The sequence below is a fragment of the Cyprinus carpio genome, chromosome B15 (genome assembly GCF_018340385.1).
Source record: "Cyprinus carpio isolate SPL01 chromosome B15, ASM1834038v1, whole genome shotgun sequence".
NCBI lineage: Eukaryota > Metazoa > Chordata > Actinopteri > Cypriniformes > Cyprinidae > Cyprinus > Cyprinus carpio.
Window position 1 is genome coordinate 18,282,583 of NC_056611.1, and position 26,883 is coordinate 18,309,465.

The 26,883-nt window shown below is 38.8% G+C and overlaps 1 pseudogene; it reads left to right on the forward strand.

Moving 5' to 3' along the window:
* The window catches only part of LOC109103305, a 140,112-nt pseudogene extending 119,005 nt beyond the window's left edge, over positions 1-21,107 (forward strand).
* Positions 21,108-26,883: the final 5,776 nt, after the last annotated feature.

The window sequence follows — 26,883 nt, forward strand, 5'->3', positions numbered from 1 at the left end:
CTGTTCTTTTGAACTTTCTTCTTTAAGAAACCTAAAAAATGTAACAGAGTTTCCACAAAAGTAATCCAACTATTTTCAACATTGATAATAAAACATGTTACTTGAGCATATTAAAATGATTTCTGAAGGATCATGTTACACTGAAGAATGCTGAATATTCACCCTTGGCATGACATAAATAAATTGCATTTAAAAATACAACATATAAAAGAAAAAAAATACAATTAATACTATTTAACAACATTACTGTTTTCACTCTTTTTTATCAAATAACTGCAGCCTTGATTAGAATAAGAGTCGTCTTTCAAAACAAAAAAAAGAATAAGAATGGTAGTGCACGTCAAAAAAAAAAAAAAACTTTTATTTACACATCTTTCTTAAAGTTATTTTGATACTGACATTTCCAGTGCTACTATACTTCCCTTCTTAGCACTCAATTGTATATCTGCACTGTCATTTTTGCAATTTTCCATGCAGTCAGTATATTGTAGTTCCAGACAGCCAATAGTGAATGCTTACAGATATCAGCAAAGAGACATAATGAGTACTCCAGAGATTGTGTGGGTGTGAGGGTAGTCATACGACCCAGCTTTGTCAGGCACTTCAAAAACGAGAAAACAAACAGCGCTGAGATCTGCACAATATTTTACCCACTCCTCAATATGGAGTTGTTATCATTTCGGTTCCAAAAAGTGAGTCTGGCAGAGTAGGACAGCCCTCAGTCTCTGCTGTTCTTATGAGGTTTGAGGAGTGCCAGGATGAATGTTGTGGACTGCCACAGCCTGCAACACGTCTTTATGGGAATATGAAAATAATGGGCCCAGAATTCACAGCAGACAAATGCAGTTATCGTCTTGTATAAAGGCAGTTTCTGAGAAACATCACTCTACAGTATACACGTCCTAGGCACAATTTGTTACCTCAAGCAATGCCTCGGAGTAGCTTGCAGGCACCTGGTCTTATCCATCAAGTAGACCTCATAAAAGAAGAAATAAGTTTTATCTCTATATACCTCTCTGATTTCCCTCATCAACTCTATTACGTTGACAGTGGGCCCATGGCTCGCTTATTTTTGTGTGAAAAATATGCTTCTAATTTTTGTTTTGTCGTTTCTAACTGGAGCAATCCACCGAGCCAATTCCCACCAGAGAGCTAAAAAGTTTTTCAAAAAAAAGAGGAGAAGATAAAAAAAGAAGAAGAAGCCTGCCTCACTTTACGGAAGATTTGTCACCTAAAATGAAAAGCGTTTCCTGGGATTTTTCTCCCACCATCTCAATTTCCTCCTCTCCCTGGAATCATTAGTCCCGTACTGGGGAACACGAAGGGGGATTATAACAAAAAATAAAAAATCATATTCTTTCTGCCTCAAGCACAGGGTGTGTGAGCCGCTATGTATTTTCTCGCCCGGCATTTATACATTGAAAACAGCTGAAGGCGCAGTCAGGGACGTGGAGCAAAGCCACCTGCAGCTGGAGGCACTGGGTAGGCATAGCTGATTTACAACCAGCTTCTTTCATTTGAAAGTGATTGTGTAACTGTCTGGACTCAATGCACCAATAACAGTGAGTCAGCCCTACCCTTGAAAAGAGAAAAGAAGATGCTTCAAACACAATTCTGTTTTAACTGGGCTAATTTGATCATAGAATAGCTTATTTAAGTTATTCAAAGGAACAGGCTGAAAACAACAAGCCAAAGCAATTATATGTAATGACCAATTTCTTCTGATATCGGATTCATAAGTTCAGGCCACACTTTCATTGGGCTGAATTTAAAAAGGGTGTATTGAACAGAGATGAGATGAGCAATTGATCGAGAACAGTAGACAGAGGAGTCATGCCTCTCCTTCTCCTTCTCCTTCTCCTTCTCCTTCTCCTTCTCTTTCTTTTTTTTTTCTTTTTTTTTCTGGAGGATGGCATCTTACCGTTATTTTTTAGGTCCATTTTTGACCTGTTGCTCTTCAATGAAAAGAGAATGAAGGAGCAGACAAGATGTGTGCAGTTGAAGTGACAGACATTTAAGGGTCTCATTAAAAGTTGAGTGAAGTCTGTGTCTGTGTGTGTGTGTGTGGTGTGTGTGTGTGTGTGTGTGTGTGTGTGTGTGTATTACAAGCGAATAAGGCCTAGATGTCACAAACTGGGGAAAGCTATATGTTATCACTCCCACTCATCCCAATGGCACTTGCTCAAACTTGCTCAGACTTTGAATTATTTAAATAATAATAATATTATTATTATAAAAATAATAAAAGTAAAAAAAAAAAATTACGAAATGTTTTTTTTTTTAATTCATAAGAATTATGAAATAATAAATTACTAATTTCAAAATGACACAATGTAAAAATAAATATTTTAAATATGCATTACAAAAACAGTTTTGTAACAATAATAAAAACAACAACAACAACAACAATCAGGAATTGTCAAATATTTTACTATAATTTATGAATTTTTTTTTTAAATTAGATTATGCAATAGTAAATAAATATTTTTTCAATTACAAAATCTATGCAAAAATATATTATTTCACCTGAATACAGAGCTACACGGGGTTTCAATGGAGAATAATGCTTTTTGGCAGCAGAAGGGTATAGATAAGGCATCTTTTAGTAAGGGCTAATTGAATCATGTTAACCAGCCAGACCTTGATGAGTATAATACCAGTGCAAAACCCCATTTCCATTTCCACTTAGTAAGCGCTATTTTTTCTTGGCCAGAAAAATAGAAGTTGTCGGGATGTCTGGAAGACTGTTGTATCATTTAAAAATATAATCAGAATTTGAAGTGGAAAAAAGCTGAGCTTAGCACTGTGGTACTTGTAAAACTGAATAAGCTATTCGTTAAGAAGTGTTGCAATATCGCGCAAACTGAAGTACGAGGATCCAATGGAGAAAGAAAAAACGTACAGCTCTCCTTGTTATATTACATGCAGAGATGCTCTTAAAAGCCATGTCTTCCTCTTCAAAACATCAGAACATGCAGTGAGAGTTTGTAATATGGAAACATGACAGGCAAATGCATTCAGTTATTTCAAATGTTGGTGCAAGAACACTTTATCTTTCCCCCCAGACCCAGGGTCCTCTCCGAACTCTCTCCTGGTGAGAGATTTGCTTTCTCTCAGCTCTCCTGCTTTAATTTTTCCTGTCTTCCTCTTCACTCCTTTGCTCCCATGAGTGCTTCCTTTGCCACTTCTCTTTCTCTTTTTCCCCCTTTTTTCATACATCTGCTGACGGACCACGTCTGAGACAGCTGAGCCTACAGTTGTCACCGGTGCCACTCAGAGTCCCTTCACAGAGCATGATGTGGAGCTGCCTGCAGTGTTTCATTAAGGCCTTACACATCAAGTCCCAGAGGCGAAAAGGCCTAAACCAATCATTTCCCCTCCACAACCTTTCCTAAAATGGAAGCCCAGCTGAGTGGCCAATAGAGGCAGACTTAGTGGAACACAGCAGGAATATGTGTTGATAATAACCCCAACGGGGAGATTCGCAGGGCAAATGTAATTTTACAGGGCTAAGCCGGCCTGAGAACGAAGACTGGCATGGCAAACCTACTCTCTCTCTCCTTCTAGTTTTTATATGTTGATTCATAAATGTCACATCTCATACTAAAGTGTTCCTTTATTCTCATGGTCAGACTTCAAGGATAGTGAATCGTTACAATTCTTTGGGAAATATGCTATAAAATGGGAATATGGATTTTCCCTCGCCCAAAGGACAGCCGTCCACAACAGATGGTCTTAGGATGGTTCATTTTGTTGAAATTCAGGTACCTTGTTTGGCTCCGAAAGAACAGCAGATGCAGCCTGGGAGTGATGTGAAGTACAGTATCTCACTCCCTCTTCTGTCTAACCATACGATAAACAGAAGCTTCAAATGAGACGTAATGGCTCAGTTAAGAGTTTGCTGAGGGGAGGAAGTGTTCAGGAAATGTCTTAGACATACTGGAGATAAGCAAATGCTTACAAAATCTTCCAGATGAAGATGATGTGCTTGTGCTATGAAAAGCACTCATGTTATCTGTGGTCTTGTTCACAAGAGCCACCCACGATGCAGTGTCATAATCCAGCCCTTTTCACGGACAAAAAAGTTAGTTCTAAGTTTAAGTATTTAAGTAAATTAGCATGATGGAAGACTTTTTTGAAGCCTGATGAATAAACTTTGAAGTCGGTGTTGAGCGTGATGTGGCTTCCGTATGACTCAGTGAATCCCGTAAGCTGCTGTACTATCTCTAACGTCCAGATTGGCTTTGCCGTAATCAGGACCGTACGCTGACTGTGTTTTATCCAGCTGAGCCTACTATGTCGCTGCTCGTGCTGAAATAACCAAACAAAAACCGAATGGGTAGTGTAAACAACGCTGGGATAGTGACACTGGCCGTGTGGGAGGAGTACAGCCGATAGGACACAAGAGGGAAGAGTGTGAGAGAGACTGCGAGAGATTGAGAGGAAGGGTGGGTGTTGATTTATTTAGCTAAAAGGAAGAGGAGGAGCAACTGGCAACTGTGTCTAAAATGTATGCTTCATGACTGAAGACATTAGCAAATGAGAGAAAGAATGTACTGCCTTAACGAAATAATTCAAATGGAAAATCTGTGTCAGAGGGAGGGCAATAGATGAGACTGGGGCTAGCTGTTACTCAGGTGATTATTTCCCAGATTCTGTATGGGCACATATATTAAAGTCTTGAATACACACCAAAAAATAAATAAAAAATGATTTAGTGCTCAAGAAATGTTTCTTGTTATTAATATTGAAAGTATTAATATTAATATTGTTTTTTTTTATGGAAACCAAGATATAGTATGCTTTGTCTGGATTTTTTTATGAATAGAAGTGAAATAGAAATACTTTGTAACAATGTAAATGTTTACTGTCACTTGACCAATTCAAATAAATTATTAAATAAAATAATTTATATTTAATTTATTTGTTAAATAAGAGTATTGATTTCTTTTTTTAAATTTGCCATGTCTTAAAAGAGTAAGACATAAAAAATAGGATGAAAAAAGAAGGGAGAGAGCGAGAGAGAGTAATAGAATGAGAGATAAGACTCAAGGACAGCACTAAGGTGGTAAAGGTACACCAGAAGACAACAATGGCCATTCTTCTCTCTTGGCATCAGTGATGTGAGATAGGATTTAGCTAGAATGATGAGGCATACAGAAGGCAGAGTACAAAGACAGAAAAAAATGACAAGTCACAACAATAAATGGAGCAGCGCATGACTTACTTTCTTTTTGCTTTTTCTAGACCAGTGGAATTCTTTCAGCATTTACAGAACATTCATAATATAAATTACACAACAGTTACTTCTGGTACACAAATCTGACAAGCTGAGTGGTGCTTCAAAAGTTATAATATTTGAGAATTAACTTAATTAAATGAGACCATAAAGAACAGGACAAGCAGAACCAAAATGATTTATAACTAAAATGAGGATGTTCCTGCATGCAATCATTAAATTTGGCATGTCATTGTTTTCTCACTAGACTCATGTCTAATGTCTATGTGCATAAAAATTAAGGATATGAAAAATCCTGTCAGATTCATATTTGTTGCTGCTCCAAATAATTACATGCATGTACAGTACATCCTTTCACAGAACAAGGGTTACCAAACATAACATCTGGCCCTGGCATGTAAACTCAATGACTTCATTGGTTCTAACTGCAATTGCAGGTGACAAGAATGTTGTGGGTCACCGTCCATTAAGTTCCATCAGTGACATCTGGCAATAGGCAAGAAGCTCATGCTGGTCAAGGACATGCACACACACAGAGATTCAAGAGCATAGTTGTGGTCATTCTGGCATTCATTCAACTGGCATTTGAATTGAGAAGAATGTTAAGGCAAAAATGTCCAGCAGTGTTATAAGTGCAAATGGTTTATGTGAACAGGAACCGTTTTAATGGCAGTAACTGTGATCGAGTCAGTGGGGAGGTCAGAGCAGCCGGTCTGGGGTCTCCTTGCTGCATGCCGGCTGTCAGGACTAATGTGTTGTGCTTCTGCACCGAGGGTCCCAAAAGCTGCTTATACAGATATCTTTTCACACTTGAGCTAATGAGCTGATAGTGCATCTTGTTTTTATTAGCAATTTGCTGCTTGACTTCTCTTACGGAGAGTGCCTCAAAGCTCCTTTTGATATGGGATTTTTCTAATTGTTTGCACTTAAAGGGGCAGTTCACCCAATAATTCAGTTATTTATTTATTTTCAACCATGATACAACCACAGGTCCTGATGAAAATAAATAAATGAAAACTTTTGATAAATAAATAACTTTTTTCGTGTGAACTATCTCTGCAAGTGTGTGTGTATTTGTGCGTGTGCCTTGCCTACTTAGATACGAGTTGCCAAAAAATAAAGTAAAAACCACTACTGTTCCATAATTTATTGCCTCCAAATCTGGGCCATGCGAATAGTTAGCTTGCACGGCATGCAGCATGGGCACGCACATGTGAAGGAGCGCCGTTTTCTTTGAAGGCAGTCTCAGAAATGTGTTGAAGGATGCCAATACTAAAACGAAGTGAGCTGGAAAATTGGCCCCTTCGGTTGCAGCAGGACTGGGGTGTGCTGGCCTGCCTTGAGCGAGGTGTGTTCAAGCTGTAAATCATTCATCACAAAAACCTTTTACCGACAGTTCATTCGGTAAGCGCGACGTGTGTCCGCCGGCACTCAACCAGTACGAATACAGCGGCGGAAACACGGTGGGCCAATAACAGATGATTGTGTCTAGCTGATCAATGGCCAACATCAAGCTTTAAATTTAAATTAGAGACGAGTGGAAAATTGGCTCTTTGAAAACTGCTCTATACATGTCCTTAGGCATTGTATTAGCCAGGGCTGAACATTAAAAGAGGTAAGATGAATTGATGTCAAAGTGAATTGTAGCTATTTAGCCCTGATATGAGCCATTAACAAACGACACACCCAACAAACCTTTGAATTGCAAAACGTGCCCTTTTTCAATATGGTTTACTGTGAATGTGTCGTAAAGGACAAAAGAACATGCAAGACAGCTTGTCAATCTGAACAAGGCCAAGTGCTGGATGTAAAGCTCAGCCTTCAGATGCCACCCTTGCACAGCATGCCATACATTGTGCTCCTTGAGTTATAGCTGAATATAAAAGTCTCAGTACAACTGCTCTATTAATTATGTTATACAGCAGCACGAGTTCATGCAGACAACATTGGTTGGCTGTGACGATCTGATTTATACATGGCCGAACTGGGAATGCAGTGATAGATGGCTTCTCAAACCGCAGAATCATCATTCACTGACTGGAACATCTCTCTGATAAAGGATGCAGTCCAGGGTTTAATTGTTGGCGCAAGACCAATGGGACATTTTGACGCCCCCATCTCTTCTTTCTAATGACTCCAAGGCCCTGCAAACTAAACAAAGCATAAAACAATAACCTTCCCTCTTCTCTCAATAGGAGTAAATAGAATTAACATCACCATGACATCTATTAAATTCCCATAATTAAAATCCAGGTATTAAACATCTGCAGATTCCTCAGCTGTCCGCCTCTGCATTTTTTGTAACCTCCTAAATCCTCGTCTGACAACAGGGTATAATCATCTGCACGCGTTGTTCAAATCCCTCTCTTTATTATTTACATGCCCCATATGGCGGCTGTTTGTTTAGACCAATTATTTTTAGCTCCTCAACTTCAAACTGCTGCTGTCACCAGAGCAGCTTTTCTCTTTCCCTCTTTTTCCTACCCCTCCCTCCTTCTATGTTTGGATTTGTTTGTGTGTATGTTTGGTTGTGGTGTAATCCAAGGCATACAGGCAGGTGACACATTCACAACCATAATTTTCCCCCCTTTTTTCAAATCTATCATCTATAATCTATCATTGCTCAAGAATTTTATTGCATTAGTGCAACATTAATGGGATAGTTCACCCAAAACTAAAGTATCGGTCTTCATTTTCCATCTTATGTCTTCCAAACAGGAAGTCTTTATGTCTTTTGTTCTATCCATACAGTAAAAGTCTTTCATTGTATATATACAATTTGCCTAAAATTACTTCATTTTTTCATTTTAAGGGAAAATAAGTTCCTTCTGTGCAAAATAAGATCTTAAGATTTGTGCACAATTCTTGGATAAACTATCCTTTTGAATTACTATTTATTGGCTATAAAAAAGCTTTTATATATTTTTATTAGCAATCGCCTAAAACAATGCCTAAATTGCCATTTTAACTAATAGCCTGCCTGACTTGTGTCTGGACACTATAAAAAAGAAAGTCCTTTGAGAGGCAAAGCGACATGCTCTCATTATTTGTACACAATAGGAACAGTAATGTATATGTAAGGAAGTAAATAAGGACAATTTAAATTTCATGTTGACTTCAAAAGCTTAATTATATACATCTTTCCAAGTCACTCTTTTGCTCTTAGATATTTATTTAGTAGGCTATCTCTAATCTCAGACAGATCTATTGGCAGCTCAAACCAATTAACTAGTTAAATGCACTGACTTTCAACCGCAACAGCACAACAGAACCGTAAAAAGCAAGCATTGAAAAAATCATCAATAATAAAACATCCAATCTTGTCCACTTAGCTCAGACAGCAGTTGGCAAAGCACAGGGTTTCCCTCATGGGCGATCGGTGCCAGCACCACCTCTGCCGTATTAGTCAGTCTGGTGGAGGATGGTTAATATGGCAAGTGGGACTTACCTTTTTAGCTCTAAAATCTCTGTCTGGCAGGGTTGGAACTGAAAAGCAGCCTGTACTGGTCCATCCCGATCTATGCTGTATAATCTAAAACAATCTAAAACCTGCAGATCTGAATACAAAATAAATACATTTAAAAAAAAATTTAAATCAACAGTATGAAAAGCTTTTTTCTGTTCCCTGGCCTGCTGCATTGAGTTCAAGGACTTGCAAGGAAACGCACTCAAGACTTAAGTTCTCTATACGGCCACTTTGTAATCACTCTGCAAATAATAAAACAATCATAGAAAACAAGTGCTATTTTTACTGAAGAGAGGGCCAAGACAGTATAATTGCTGTCTTACTTTCCTAAGAGGCTAAATGTGGAGTGATTGATTGAGGAAAAATATTAGAAGAGTGACCCTCAACATGAATGCTATAGTTGGAAAAACACTTGTACCGTAACAGCCTGCTAACCGTGGATGAATCAGACAACACACACACGCACACATTTTAGTTAATGCCATTTATACTTTGTTAATTTTAAATTGACTTCATGTCTGTTTAATTATTGTATGCAAAGCACTAAATTACCACTGTGTAAAATGTGTTTCATATATAACAAACCTGCCTTGTCTAAGTGATTTTTGTTTTACTATCCTTGTGGGGACATTTGTTCCTGTCCCCCAACACATGCACTTGCTTGCCAAGCTTGTCATTTAAATTATGATTTCCTATCGACACAATTGCTATAATTACCTAATTGCTAATAATTATAATACACTAACTGTAATCCTAAAATGCAGCTGAAGTGAATGTGAAATCCATTATTCTGGAAATATTGTATAGTTAGGTTAAAAAGGCACACAAAGATTTACTTTTCATGGTTCTAGTTGATAAACTCAGATTTCACTCTACTGTTTAAAAGATTGTTATTTATTAATACTTGGTTCTGCGAGGTTGCTGTGATTGTAACCAAAAAATTGTAATAACATTATAAGACAAAGTTATAATTGTAAATTTTAATTATTTTAATTATTGTAATAGTTTTTAAATGCATTTACTGTATTCTTGATCAAATAAATACAGCAGCATAACAGACTTCTTTCAAAAACATTATATCAAGGCCATCCCTAGTGTATATAATTTATGTACTCATTTATCTATTTATTTACGTGTGTGTGTGTGTGTGTGTGTGTGTGTGTGTGTGTGTGTGTGTGTGTGTGTGTGTGTGTGTGTGTGTGTGTGTGTGTGTGTGTGTGTGTGTGTTTGTGTGTGTGTGTGTGTGTGTGTGTGCGGGCGTACATGTGCCATGTTTTACCATATATTGCATCATGCCTTCTTGGTTAGGACAACATACGCTTGTTTTGAGGGGTTTATTCAATTTATAAGAAGGAAATATAGCCATGTATTAATGAGGACAACTGAAAAAATCTGAAACTGACAAATATAGCAAAGCACTCACACAGTGAAACACAGGGTTATTAATTATCAGACATCTCAGCCTTTCATTAATGTTGTCATTAATTAACCACAACAGAGCGTTGCCACTGCTACATTTTATTTAATAAATAATAATCTCTCTTTCTCTGTCTCCCTCTCTCTCCCTCCTTCTCTCTCATATGAAGGGATTTAGCTTAGGCTAGCATGCTGCTGTGATGTAAAGCAAATAAACAGCTTGTCATTTCATATTGAGATAAATAGTTGTTACATTAGCTAGCATAAGCTCATCGCTAACTAGCAAGCTTAGGGTGGGCTGTTTTGGGGAAACAGAACCACCATGTCACATTAAGGCAGTGGATCACACAAATATAATAAAGTCAATGTGTACTCTAATTGCTGCAATTAATCATTGCACGAAACTAATAGCCACTTCAAACAAATGTCACGTAAATTAATGTAGATCATAATGAAATCTGATTATTCAATGTACAGTGGTTGGTTATTCACACACTAAAGCCTCAATCACTTCTCCAGTAAAGGTCTGCCGAGATCAGCCTCACTTTCCAGATAATTGGTTTTCACACCACCAAAGCGACCTTGCGACTTGATGACATTGTGGTACTTTTCTTTCCCTAAAACAGCTCATCCTGACCTTTATATTCTTAACAAATTACCTGACACAAAGAGCAGCGGCCTTCAACCTTTTTCAGACCAAGGACCTCTCTGTGGATGTTGAATTTTAAGCTTGGCCTATGCTATTAAACTTTTTTATATTCTGTACTTTATACATCTAAAATGTTTATTTCAAAGGATTTGTTTTATAAACATCATAAATGAGTCATGTACTTGCAGATTATATATTAATTTAACAAGGTGAACTTCTAAACGTTAGCTTTGGTTGAAGTTAATACTCTTGTGCTTTTGTTTAACGCATATTTTCACAACAATAATTGGCAGAACCTGTTCAAGACCCCTGGTTAGGTCTAAATGTGTCAGAAGGACAAAGATGAAATTGCCTGTTATGTCAGCTGTACATTAATCCTGCTTTTGTGTGTGACACAGAAAATGCTACACTTTTGTTGACTAATGTCTGTCTAACCATAACCACAGTTTAACTGAGAAAATAATGTCTGCAATGACTAAAAACTCACTTGATTTCCCCTTGGCTATGCAAACAAGGCTCAAACCAATCAATGGGGAGCTTTATTGCTTTGCCATTAGCTTGATTGTCAAACACCGTGTGTATGTGCACATCAGCATGAACACCTATTATGTGAAAGCATGTCATTTGCGGACTTGTGCGAGCAAGGCAACAAACAGCCAAGTGCTTATCAGGGTCCTTAGAGAGAAACAGGAAATTGAGTTTATCCAGTGTAATGGTGGGCAGAGTCACGCAGGGAAACAGACGGACCATTTCTCTCCTATTAGCAACCATGTGTTATTCATGAGGGCGAATTTAGTGTGAACTATGTTTCATTGATATTCCGTGCACTTACTTTGCGCTGACTGTCTGGGGACTGAAGCCATTCTGTTTTATGCTTTGATTTATTTATTTATTTCCACACTTAAAATCTGCATGGCATGAAAAGGAACAGTGACCAGTCAATGGGGTCACAAGGTCAAACATCGAGCCCGGTTGCAGGCCGTTTAATCAGTCTCGGCTTAACAAGCCTTCAACAGTGATAGAAGGGTTGAGAAAAGACAGACAGACAATGAAAGAAAGAATAAGAGAATGAACTGAGGAAGTGTTCTGGGTGAGATTGGCGGCTTACAATAACATGAAACCATGGAAAATGCCACACACAACAACAACATGACTTCCATTGTTCCTCAGCCATAATCCTTCTCTGAGTCTCGGGAGCTGGGATTGGTGTTATTGACTGAAGCACTATGGAGTGGTCAAAACAATCTTATTAATTTGATTTGGTGACACAGGCTCATTGCGAGCAAAAAAAAAAAAGAGACAATACTCATCCACATCCTCTGTATTCAGTAAATGACAACCCTTTGGCCCTTGTGCCATCCCTCATTCTTGTTATTACCTCTCATCCTGCTACTGCCCTTTGCCATTCTCCACAGCACTAAAAATATCCTGCCTCTCCTATTCTCTTTCTCAACTTGTCTCTAGATGAGGAGGGTGTAAATTGCTGTGTGTAAGGGATCCAAGAGGGCTCACAGAGGACCAGGATCAGGGAGGTGACAGGTGTGAGGCAGCAGATCTCTCTGGAGTTAGTTTAGTACTGCAAGGTGGAGAAAAAAAAGAAAAAAATATTCACCAAAATAACACTGAGCTACTGCATGCCTGGCATCTCAGTGCTGGTGTGATATGGAGACGAATATACTCAGACATTAAAATTAAGGGGACAGGAGCTAAATAATTGCCTATATACTGAAGCAAGGACCGGAGTCATATCTAGAGACAAGAATAAGGAAGAGTTTTTGGGGTAGGCTCTTTTGATTTGGGGATAGTGGACATGCAACCACCATGAAACCACCCAGAACACCCTAGCAACTGCACACTAAACCACTAAGCTACTACAAAAAATCCAGCTACTAAAAAGTAATCACTCAGAACACCATTGGGAATGCATACTAGCACGCTAAAACAAAGCACACTCAGAAAACCTAGCAACTAAAAAGCAACATGCTAAAAAACACTCAGAACACCCTAGCACCAACAGCCTAGCAACTGAATACTAGAACGCTAAGACAAAGCACATTCAGAAAACCTAGCAACTACAAAGGTACATGCAAAAACCACTCAGAAAGCCCTACCCAGATAGCACACGTACATCTGCAAGATGTCTGTTAAAGATCGCTTGATCTGGAAAACATCTGCTGTGTACAAACATCTGACAGACATCTGTAAGACGTCAATTTTACATGCATTCTGATTCATAAACATCCTAAACAAATCTAATAAATTTGACATCTGATAGGAAATGTCCTATAGATGTATTGCAGATGAGCAAACACTCTAAAAAATACGTCTTGCAGATGTCAAATAGGTGTCTCTGTGATGTAAGTGTGCTATCAGGGTAGCACAAAGGCAATGGCGTAGACCAGGGATAGGCAACTTCGGTCCTGGAGGGCCACTGTCCTGCAGAGTTTAGCTCCAACCCTAATTAAACACACCTGAACAAGGCAATCAGTGTTTTCGGGATTACTAGATAGATACAGGCAGGTGAGTTTTTATGAGGGCTGAAGCTAAACTCTGCAGGATAGTGGCCCTCCAGAACCGGAGTTGCCTATCCCTGGCGTAGACGATCGGCAAGACCATGGCCAGTTTGGTGGTGCTGGAGCTTCCACTTTCCAAGCATCAAGGTCCCCATCCACAAGTTGTGCTGGACCCCGAGCCGCTTAAGCCGTCCTGATGCACCAGAGAAGAAGAGGAGGGGCTCTGTTCTCACCTCGGCTGGAACACCCAGTAATACTGCTTGCTTTCACCCTCCATCCCTACGAGCACCTCTGAGCAATGGAGTTTTGTTTCCAGCAGGTCACGTCCTGCAGGTGCAGCAGGACTGTTTTACCACTGTGATAACGGACCCACATACAATAAAGAGCAAATTTTCTCTTCACACTCTCTAACACACTAATGTGATTGAATGTTGAGCAAATTTTCTCTTTGAGCTCTCGCGCATTCAATAAAGAGCAAATTTCCTCTTTATCATGACTTGGCAAGCCATTCCAGGAGTGTCGAGTTGGGTTTTAAAAACAATTCAGCAAGGTTACTCACTTCAGTTCACTCGCAGGCCACCTCTGGCATTATTCAAATTTCTGCTCTGGACAACGTGCCCTCAGTGAACAGCGAGTCAGGCTTTTTCAACTGCTATTTCCTCATTCCAAAGAGAGATGGCAGGCTCAGACCCATTCTGGATCTCAGACATCTGAACCACTCGCTTACGCACCAGTTGTTCAAGATGTTAACTATCAAACAGATCCTCGCGCACATTTCCCCCAAAGGACTGGTGTTTGACAGTGGATCTGAAAGATGCCTACTTTCACATTCACATAGCCCCCCATCACAGACCATTCTTGAGATTTGTGTTCAAGGGAGTGGCCTATCAATATACAGTCCTTCCGTTTGGACTGTCTCTGGCCCCATGCACTTTCACAAAGTGAATAGATGCTGCTCTTTCCCCTCTGAGACAGATGGGAATCCGTATTTTGAACTACCTCGATGATTGGCTGGTTCTAACCAGGTAAGAACGGGAGTTGGCTGCTCATAGAGAGCTGTTACTCAGCCACTTAGAGCACTTTGGGTTGATCATCAACCCGCACAAGAGTCAGCTGTTGCCCAGACAGCGAGCTGCCTTTCTGGGAACAATTTTAGATTCCACCCAAATGGAATGGATCACACCAGAACGATCCCTGACTATTCAGTGATTGGTGGTATCTGTCAAACCGGGGACGACACACCCCCTGAAAGTTTTTTTTAGGTTGTTTGTTGTTATTGTGGCAGCCGTCTCGTTTATATAATTCCTCTGGGCCTGCTTTACATGTGGCCCCTTCAGTTTTGGCTCAAAGCCCGTGTTCCACCCCTCGCCTGGCACCTGGGGCGGCTTCCTGTCAGGGTAGACCACCGCTGTATCAAGGCTGAGGGCCCTTGGACTACCTCTCGCCTGTTCCAAACAGGAATGAGATTAGGCCTGACCTACAGAAGGAAGGTTGTCACAACAGACGCGTCCAACTCAGCGTATCTGCTAATAGCACTCGTGATTGGATGCATTCCCATTAGTGTCTTCACGCAATGGGGGAGACCATTTAAAAGGGACTGATCCAGTTACTGACATAACCCCAGTACCCTGAGATAAAGGAACGAGCGTTTCAACACTTGCTATAAGCTGCACGCAAATCGATGTCTGTCACTTCAGTCGAATGAACTGATGAATGGCACTCTGAGACGATTTATATAGGAGTTGGCTCTGCCCTCTCTGGCAGGCTAAAGTGCCATTGGTTTGTGCAGCTACACAAACGTGAACAAATAGGCTTCAGTACTGAGTAAATTGGGAGTTTTCTCCTTTGCGTCTTTACTCAACGCTCATTCCCTTATCTCAGGGAACCGATGTCACGTCAGTAACCGGAGCGTTGTATGCATTTCAGTGAGACGAGGAAGGTGGTGTACCATTCATGATCAGCTTGTGGGTCACAGATAACTTGTCTCTTTATCCAAGGTTGATAAAAAAAAAAAAATTATATATTATATATATATATATATATATATATATATATATATATATATATATATATATATATATATATATATATTGTTATCTCAACTCATGCTGTTATCTACAAGGTGATACCAAGTTCTGTTGAAGTTTTATATAGAAGAACGGAAGGAAAAGCAGGAGTTGGAGGAAAATAATTACACCGGCAGTGTGACAAAAGCTGTGACAAACGGAGGGAAGCACAGTATGTGTGATTAGGTGATACGCCTCCACAAAAGCTATGCCAAAGGAATAAGTCTATTATGTAAAGTGCTGATGAAGAATTTCATTATATGTGATATGCAAAGTTTAATGCATAGGGGTTTGCAAACAGATGTAAACAGCCAGAGAGTAAGAAAAATTAAGGAAAAAGGCTCAGCATCTCCGCCAGCCAAAACGGAGTTGTTTGCCTTGTCTTTTCCGATTTATTTGGCTTAAATCCCCAGAAGCTTAACTTTCTGTGAGCAACACGGCACACACACTCTTGCTCACTCACTCAAAGGACAGGTGTCATACTAACAAAACATAGGGGGAAAGAATGAAAAAATATCCAGTACTGATTGGATAACAGCTAAAGTAATATTGGATGACTACACATCTCATTATTTTAGATCTTTTAAACATTGAGGTGTTTATTTCGATCTATCTTTTGAGCCCCTCATCTCAGCTAGGTAATTCTCAAACCCATAGCTGTATGTGTAGACTATCTGAACACACTGCACTGAGGTTGTCTAAGGCTTGTAAACCAGGCATCATCAGTTTGTTGTCTGATCTAGAGTGGAGATAGTGTATGGGCGCTATGATCCCTGATGCGCAATTCTCTGAAAATTCCCCAGAATGTTGCCATCCTCTTTGGGTGGTTTGTGTAAAGAATGTCATATGTTTGCCATCTTTGCTAAAATACAGTTTTGTACCATATCCAGGCAAGTTTTTACTAAAAACAGCATATGTGCAACGGTAGCGAAATATGTATTTCTGCTCTAGGTTACTGTTTAAAGTAAAAGTAAAGTAAAGACATTAAAAGAACAACAGCAATTTTTCTGTTAATCCCACACGTACATGCAAGGCCCATGGGGGGAGCTTGTGAAGGGTTCTGGTTGCTTATTTAGTCTGTTGGTGAGAACATATTTTATTTTGGCATGCCGTTAGGACAAATGGGATTACACGGCCACTCTGGGAGTGACGCTCAAGTGCAGGTGAGGCAAGCTGCTTGGGCGCTGTCATCAGACGCCCAGGGAATCATTGCTAAAGGTCAGCAGAGTCTGCATCTGAATGCCAGAGCTTAGACACATTTGGTGTCAAAAGGTATTCCAATAAATATCAGCTCATCTCCTGTAAAAGCATAATTCCTGCCTCTGTATTTTGAAGGCAAAAACCTGGAGGATTATGGTGATGTTAAGAGGCAGCGGAAGCGAATCAATTTTGAGTGAATGACAGGAATGATGCTTTGAATAATGCATTTTTGAAAAGAGGGGTGGGGGTAAAGTGAGCAAATGAGACTCTTATAATAGTGGAAAAATTTCTCCTTCCCTGCCATTCTGTGTGTAGATGAATTGGTGGATAAGTTACACAAAATGGCTCCAAGGAAGCATGTCAGAAAGCAGCAGGGGTATTGTATGCCTCTCAGAGGCTTAACACAGGTTTAACTAAGCACTCAAGAGGTTGTTGGTAGGCTCTGGGATCAGTCTCAGCAGAAGCAGGGTGAGCCCGACTTATACACACACGGACAGAATAAATACTCGTAAAATACCAGATTTTGCTGCTTCCCTGAAGGGCTCAGAACCTCTAAAGCGATTCTATTTTCTTGTCATTGTTTATTTCCTTTTCAAAAGGGGCTTAGTTTCATAGGGCACACCTTATTTCATTGAAAGTCACAACAATCGCTGCTGAAAAGGCCATCCTAGACCAACTGAGCTTCAACAAAATTTGATTTAGTCTTTCAGAAGAACACGGTTTAGACGGAAGGAAGTTTAGGTGGTTAAGTGAGTTAGCGGGATAGTTTTTCCATGCAAATAGTAAATAGTATTCTCTATGTCTAAATGTCTTTTTTTCTTACAGTGGAACTCAGTATGGTCCAGTTTTGTTCATACCTCAACATTTTTCAAAATGTCTTCTTTTATGTTCCACATTCAATGACAAATATCGTAGAGATTATATGGGTTTGGAATAACATGAGGGTGAGTAAATCGTGACAATTAAATTTTTTGGCTGAACTATTTCTTTAAGAGTGCCTGGGGAGACAAACAAAACACATACAAAGCTGATCTTTTCTACAGAATAGGACTGACACCATGAGTATAAGGCATGGAGCATCTAAATGAAGCACAATTTGATGTGCCAGACGTGAGAGGACACATCATTGAAATGGTGTGTTATGTTACATGTTTGGCCTTTATATATTTACTGCATACGTATTTATGACATTGTTTACCTTGAGGCATGCAAATCATCACTGATTGATGCAACAGCTTGCAGATACTATTGACAATGAGCTTGTGTCAAAATGATGATGACGACATTGGCCTTGATGTTTGATCTTCATTTGAAGACAGTATTCACTGAACAGTGATCAACAGCTTGGTACATCCATGAACAATTATATAATATATATATATATATATATATATATAATTACATATACTCATTTTTAATATATATGTCGGGAAGTTTGTGGCCTAGTGGTTAGAGAGTTTGACTCCTAACCCTAAGGTTGTGGGTTCTGGCAAAACCATGACTGAGGTGCTGAGGTGAGTAAGGCACCAAACCCCTAACTGCTCCCCAGGCGCCGCAGCTTAAGGTGGGCTGGTCTGTTTTTTTTTTGTGTTCATGGTGTGTGTGTTCACTGCTGTGTGTGTGCACTTTGGATGGGTTAAATGCAGAGCACGAATTGTGCTGCTCTTACTTGATATTATACTCAATATAATTCAGCATTATCATTCATTTTAAGTGGCCATTTTTACAACAACCTTTAAATACAAAAAATAAAATACTATGTATGAAAAAGCCTTAAAGTATAGTGTCCACATTTAATGAGACACCTGAGCTTATTTGTCTTTCACAGGTTTTAATTGTTCTGGGGGCAATTATGGAGAAACTTTCTCAAAGAAGAACAAGCAGCAAATTTCTTTACAATACAGAATTTATGACTTGAATACAAATAACAAACACTAAGTCTGTCTCTTTCATTCTCTCAATATCTTTCTAGGCTGTGGGCTGGAGTTCCTGCTGGTACTCTGTGGGCTGGAGCTCTCCTGGTCCTGCCCACGACACTGCATTTGCTACATGGCCCCCAGCACTGTCAGCTGCCAAGCCCACAACTTCCTGTCCGTCCCGGAAGGCATTCCTCCGCACAGTGAGCGCATCTTCCTCCAAAACAACAAGATCCATCGACTACTGCGGGGCCACTTTAGCCCTACAACAGTCACTCTTTGGATTTACTCCAACAATATCACATATATTGAACCAACTACTTTCCAAGGGTTCACCTTGCTGGAGGATTTGGACCTGGGAGACAATCGCTACCTACGTTCACTGTCTGCAGAAACCTTTCACGGGCTGAGCCGGCTCCATGCCCTCCATCTATACCGCTGTGGCCTCAGTGCACTGCCAAATAACATCTTCCAGGGTCTCCGCAACCTCCAGTATCTGTACTTGCAGGTGAGACACTCACATAACTGCTTGCGTAACAAAATGAAATGGCACTGGATGTCATACTATGAACTATTGTTGTAGTATAAATATAATCAATATTTTGTTTCTGTGTCTAAAGGACAACCATTTGGAGTATCTGCAGGATGATATTTTTGTGGACTTGCACAACTTGAGCCACCTGTTTCTTCACGGGAACCGTCTGTGGAGCCTGCACCAAAATACATTTAGAGGACTGGGTGCTTTGGACCGGCTGCTACTTCACCACAACCAACTTCAGTGGGTGGACCGCCTGGCATTCCATGACCTGCGAAGGCTCACTACCCTCTATTTGTTCAACAACTCCTTGACAGAGTTAGCTGGTGAGTGTCTGACCCAGCTGCCTGCACTGGAGTACCTTCGCCTCAACGACAACCCTTGGGAGTGTGACTGTAAGGCTTTATCACTGTGGGACTGGCTCAAAAAGTTTCGGGGGTCCACGTCGTCAGTGGGTTGCATAGCACCGGCAGAACTGGCAGGGAAAGATCTGAAGCAGCTGAAGAAAGAGGACTTCCCAAATTGTTCTGGATCGGAGTCCCTGCACCAGAGTAAGACCAAGACTTGGGAAGGAACAAATAAGGTCTCACTGAAGCAGGAGCCCCATCCTGCCCAGCCTCCACAAACACACCCACACCATTCTGGATCTGAGTGAATGATACAGTTTAAGTCCCTCTCCCCTGCCACCCCCTGCCATAAATGGCGTACATGGTGGACCGGGAGGGTCTCCAGGCATAGTCCCTGCTCAGAGGCCTGGCCGCTCTCGGAACTGCACACGCCAACGTGTCAGGGGCAGCAAGGGAAAGGGACCTAACGAGGTCCACACCTTAAAGGAGATGGCGGATAAGGAGTACTCCTCTCCCGATTTCACTGGGAAATATGATGAAACATCTTCTGATGGTTCAAACACCCGCAGAAAGCACAAATGTACCCCCCGGACCACTGTGCATCCCCCTAGTGGGGTCCAGCAAGCCACCAACTGGGGACACTCTCATCATACACATTTCTTTCTCTCTAATATTCTGGGACTGCTTGTGTTCATTCTGCGCTGAACTCTGATGCTGGAGCATTGTGGCATCATGGATACACCGCAGTCCCCAGATCAGCTCTAGCTCCAGCATTATCAGGCCTACTAATGTGTGTATGTGTGTGTGTGTGTGTGTGTGTGTGTGTGTGTGTGTGTGTGTGAGTGATAATGTGTACTACATTGTATAAGGAGCTTTGCCATTTAGACTGAAATAGATGAAGACTGAACACCGGATGTTATCAAATAAATAAATTTGGGTTGGGGTACAAGAAGAATAGTGACGCAAACTGAACATGCTTCCACTGCCACTGTTAGTGTTCTTTTTTTCTTTCTTTTTTATCCTTTGTTGGAAACAAACCATTTCAATGAAAGGAAGCACAGATAACCAAATAAATGTGTAGAAAGAATGCGTAATAGGAGGCACAAGATAGCAACATAAATGGAGATTGTGTTTAGAAAGCATGTCCTACTGTCCTATATTTCTTCAGCATATAGAAACAAACATATAGGAGACCATCAAATGCTTCTAATTGTATAATTACACTGTCCTGTATTAAATATATTACATTATTGCCAAATAGATGCACAAATATATCATTGCAAGTTCAGGAGTTTCAACAATTGGTAGGACTTGCTTTCTTCTCTGATGGAATATTATACACAGAATGATGTGAAACAAAATGTGTTGTATGAAATGAAAAAGTGTTATAAACAGTCCTCCTAAACTGAATAGCCAGTACATAAGCACATACATTCTCCTTCCCTCAGAAAAGTTAAGGCCTACATACAAAATTATTTTCACTTTAGATGTATTTTTTTGCCCTTTCAGTAACTTCCTACATTTATTTTTCATATTTTCTTTGCTTTTGCCCTAAAAAGTGACTTCAGGTGAATCATTCTTATATTGTATTGTATTGTTTTATAACAGAACATAAAAGCCAATGGTTATACTAGCTGCTATATTGTTTATAGAAGCAAATGAGACCCATTTTACCTCATCTGCTTCCAAAAAAACAGAGTTTGTATGTGTGTGTGTGTGTGTGTGTGTGTGTGTGTGTGTGTGTGTGTGTGTGTGTGTGTGTGTGTGTGTGTGTGTGTGTCCAGTATAAAAAGCTATGAAGAAAATATAGAGTTGTGTTTGTTTCTTGTCCTCTGTGTTGTTAGTTATGTTTGGCTGTGACTCAGAGGACTTAGAAATGGACTGCTGATGGGGGCGCCGACTCTGGAGGGGACACAGGTCTAATTGAAGTGAACTCTATTTTGAAAAGCGCCTTCAGCCTAAGCCCGCCATTGAAAACATAGACACCTCTCTTTCTTAGAGCAGTGTGAAATCAACTGTTTTAACAAGACAGACAACAAGAAAAGAAAACAACAATAAAAAAAATACACACAAAAACTAAATGTATCTTTAAGAGACTCAATGACAAAAAACACATTTCAAATTTAGCATGGCCAAAAAAAAAAAAAAAAGACCTTTTGCAGCCATCGGCCTGCTTGATTGCCTCTACAGTGTCTGCTGTGAATGCAAATAGGAGTCCAAGAGAGGGACAATCACGTAAACACTTGGGACACTATGGATAATGGACGGTCTGCTGTCACAGATGCTTTGGAGTACAGGAGAACTATGCCTCCTGTTCTAAGACATACTTTGTAAAAATAAGGAGAACTGTATCATCACAATCTGCAATGGAAATATTAATCAGTACTATGACACTGACATCATTAATGACATTTCTGATTACAACAGGGTTCCTGAATCTCTGAAGAACCTCTCTTCATAACGCAATTATTATTTTTATAATTATTATGATTTGATTTGGTTAACTTTGTTTTTTTTGTTGTTTGTTGTTGTTGTTGTTTTGTTTACACATTTATTTGGTATGTCCGTAGGGCACCATTTTCTGACTAAACTGCACAATCCAGTCTGCTCTCGTCCCTCCCTTTCTCTCTCTTCTGTGTCTCTCCACCCTAGTGATTTGATGGTTTAACGAGTCATTCAAGAAACACAAGAAAAAAATGTTTATAAAGATATTAAAATCTATATCTTCTTATGTTAAATGTGTTTGTTTCCATTTACTTTGCTTGTGTGTTTACAGATGCCAATGTGGCCTGACAGAAATTTTTTTCTTTTTTTTTTTTACATATTTCCACCTCTCCTTGCCTTAAATATTCTTTTAAAATTTGGATATTTGATAAGTGAAAAATGAATTTACTAAAATGTATTTGAAATACATTTTCTTTAATGCTAAGTATTCTACAAATACAATACAGTATAGCTTTTTAGTATACAAAAAGTACAATTGCAGGGTATTTTTATTAAGTATTTTATTAAGTCTGCTAAATTAGAACAACTAATTTTGTACTTCATGCACTTTAATTGTGCAGAAGTAGGGCTGAAGTCCAAATAAAGATACACTGAAGTATATTTGATTGTGCTAAAGTGGAACTATTGCAAGTATACTTCAGGTACACTGTAAATATCTTGCATGTAAAGACCAATATTATTCAAAGATCATACAGTCCTCATCAATATAGTGACATTAAAATACATTTTAGGCTTAATATATAGAAATGTGCATTGTGCACAAGTAGTACTCCAAATAAAGTTGAATTATAATTTTTATATCAGTAAGTCAAGCGATATGTCAGTTAAAATGTTAATAGATTTGATCTATACTTAGTATGAAATAAATGTATTTTAAATATATTATTTTTTTAATAGGGTAGTACTTGTTCTTTTTTTAAATATCTAAAAACATTCAATTACCCTAAAAGCTAATTTAACTTAGGACATTTCCCGAAAATATATTTAAGTTTTTCTTTAACATTATTTAACAAATACCACTACTACAATACAAATCCAAAGTTGGTTTGAATTAAATTTTAAATTAAAATTTGAATTCTGTTAAAATGATCTTGTTTTTAGGATGTTTTTACTGGAAAACAAGACAATAATACTGATTATCCCACATACTGTCCCAACATGCTCTACTTTATCCGTCTCTCTGGATCCCAATCTGACTACACGCCTCAGCTCCCTGGATCTGAATTGAATTTACCTCTATATCCATGTGTATATCTGCAGACAAACACACACACATAACCAGAATCTATTATGAGTCATCATACACTAATATATGTGCTTGATTACATGGAGAGCTCAGGAACATCACCACCCACAAACACTATTAATTTAACCGATTAAAGCAATTTCACTTTACAAGTGCTGTACAGGCTCACTGTGTGTGTGTGTGTGTGTGCATGTGTGCGTGCGTGTGTGAAGTAGTCTATTCAATCAGTGAAACATGCAAAAACTCATACAACTAACCCTCTATAAATCATCTCTGAAGCATTGCGTATTTATAAATGTGTTACTGCAAATCTGAAGATATTCAATGTTATCATTATGATTTTTAATCGGACTTTACAGCATAAATCCCATTTCCTCTCCCTCTACCCTATCCACCCACCGTGATGGAAATCGATTCCCGTGTTAGAGTGTAAATTACTTTTTTTTTTTTTTAATTCTGTTCAATTGAAAAGAGGGGAAAAGTTAGTTTTCTGCATGGCAGAGGACGGAAGCAGAAATACATCTGAATTGATGAGCATCTCTAAAGTGATAACATGGTGGGTCTCGGCTCATTCTCTCTGACATGCAATAGCTTGCTTCACCTCTCCATCTCCCTCTCTCTCACTCTTACTTTATTCCATCCTCACCTCCATCCTATAGATTTACAACAACCAGTGGATAAAATAGGATTTCACAGAAGCCTCAGTCATATTCTGTAATACTTGCACTACAGGAAGACAGCACAATATTTAAAAAGGCAAAATATACAGTAAAAAAATAAAACTATCCTTGAGCTTCTGAAATAAAAACAAACTTGATGTACACTGAAAGCCTAGTAAAAAAAAAAAAAAAAAAAAGAAGAAGAAGAAGTTGCAAAAACAGACTACTCATTCTATATTTCAGCACCTTTGTCACACAGATGACTGCAACAAAATATGAGCATTCACACATCAATAATATCTATTCATTGCAGAGACATGGAGGGCAAAACAGCCTTAAAAACGCAGAACAGGCTTGTCAATTTTCTGTCTTTTTTCCAAGCCATAAATATTTAGATAACCTCTAAAAGAATAAAAACAAAAGAATGTGAATAAACTGCAAGTTCTGGGCACTTGCAATCCATGTAAAGCACATGCTGCAAATGGCCTAATGCACTAAGACAGAGATATTGAACAAAAAATACATTTAGTTTACAAGTTAGTGATGATGCATTCTATATAAAGGCAAGCAGATGAGCCCATATGAAAACAACCTGCTATTGCATGTTAAGCATTTTCTTTCTAATCGTAAAAATGCTCAAGATACAATTCATAGCGTCGTGTTCATATTCTGGGCGCAGCTGCATGCTTGCCTGTATATAATACGCATTATCAATAATTTCCATTATTTGTGACATTTAACATCAGTCTTAGTACATTACTTAGTGGAAAACTGGAAAAATTACTAGCAGGCAGCAGAGGAAGCCCTGTTTTTCAATCCAAGTGTGTGTTCCTATAAGGAACTGACGAGTAAAAAATTGGGTGATCAGAAACCCTGGCTAGTTATACAAGTCACTTAGATAATATTTTTCCTAATACTAGAACAAATTATGATATAAAAGTAAAATCAGGCAAAATCAAAAGTTGTGCTATTCTTAGGTGCATGCGCATGGCACTTGCTGCTCTGCAATTCATATCGCAATGTTAGCAACAAGCTGATGAAGTATACAGTATTTAATAAGACCCTGATAATTCCAGTTTGATCTAAACACTGCATTTGAGTGCAGATGTTTTATGATCACAGTGACTATGGTTACATGCACAGATTCTTATCAGTCAAACTGCAGTGTTTGTACCCTAAAATTTGCAATCCAGTGAAAATATCCATTTCTATGTGTATCACAAGACCTGTTTTTCACACCATCTGCAAAGTTACATGCCAATTATTCTTCTAACAAACTAAGATCTGCACCACCACTTTCAGTCCGAAAGAAATTTAATGCAGATCAAGCTCAGTCTGATCATTTTTAATCCTACTGAGGTTTACATGGAGCTATCTGTTGTAATCGAATTACTAATGGATTATTAGGATGCATGTAAACATAGCTACTGTAATGCGGGCTTTGCAACAAGGTTGTTATTGACAGATGGGAAAGACACAGCAAACCCACAATTTCACATGAGAAAACGGTGCTTCTTAAAGGCACAGCAGCCAAAAAAAAAAAAAAAATGTATTATGAAAATGGTCATGTTTTGACACAAAATAAATCATTAACATTAAAAGTAGTATGACAGTTTTAAAAATGCGTGATGCAGATGTCATTTTGCCTCAATGATGATCCCTGCTTGAATTCAAAACATTTAATATTTTAAGCACTCGCTAAAGGAACAAAAGCTGTACATTAGTGATTCAGCTAAACCCTGGGAGCTAAAAACTGTGATTGTGCCACTGCAGTCGGAGGGGCTGCTTCAAAGCTGCTAAAAATAGCCTGAGCTCAGTCCCCTTACAACTTCAAAAAAACGTCTGAATGAAGGAGGAAAGGATGTGTGAGGGAGCGAGGGCAGAGAGGGGAACGGGGTTAAAGGGAAAGAGGAGAGCAGTGGGCCGGGGAACGAGGTGAGGTAGGAACCGATGGGAGAAGAGGTGATAAAAGAGACAGATGCCGAACAGATGGCAGGCTGGGGGGAAGAGTGGAAGAGGCTCACCAGGCCATGGACAGAACCGGAGTACGAGAACTACAGCAGTCAAGGGAAATGATGAGGACCACCGGAGCTGAGGGAGAGAGATAATGAGAGAGCGAAAGAAGGGGTGAATGATACTACAGTACTGAACACAGTATGGCTACCAAATGTACACCAACCCTAAGTAGGATCTGGATACTTAAGCCACACTTGAAATCAAAATTAAATCAACACCCTGTTAAAATATGTCTATGTAGGGATATTTATATTCCTAGTCTTATTGTGAATGATTTTTTTGTGAACATTATTCCAGATAAGATGGAATGTAAACACAAATAGCTGTTCATATGAAATATTATGTTGCATGGGGTAATGGATAAATGGCTAATCCTAGAACTATTTCAACAAAAACTCTTCAAGTATGGCAGCCTGATTTCATTAGTATTCATAGGCGTTCATACATACCATTAACTGTAGACACGTTTTTGTAAGTTTGGATATACTTGGAATCATATGGACATATTGATAGCATCTAAAATGTACATCTATTTGCAACTTCAATATTTTTTCAAATTCTCCATATTGTACTTGTATAGTTATTTTACTAGTATAAAGACATTAAGACCTTTCTTCTCTCAATATTATGGTTAATATAGATATTGTAGTGTAGGTGTAAAGTATAAAGTAAACAAAATAAAAGTATTAAAATGTGATGCATTGACCATATTTGTATTTCTTTGCATTTTATTGGTTTTATTGTAATCATAACATTCATTGTTCGGCTTAACAAAGCTTTGTTTTAGATGCTGGCAAAATTCCAAAGTTTGCTCCATATTGTGATGCCTGATATTTTCTCAAGTAGATTAAGCTAAGACATTTTATTATAACAGGGTAATATCAAAACATATGCACAGATCATTCACAACAACATGCATTTAAAATATGCAATATAGATTCATTTCATGCCAACTTCAATAATTTTAGTTTCAGTATACAGTATGTGAAAATATATGAAAATGTATGTGTGCTACAGCCTAACTTTACAGATACCTACGATTACTAATGAGATCACACGGCTATGGAAAGCCCACTTTTCATGACCCATTTGTTTCTTGCACTATATTTT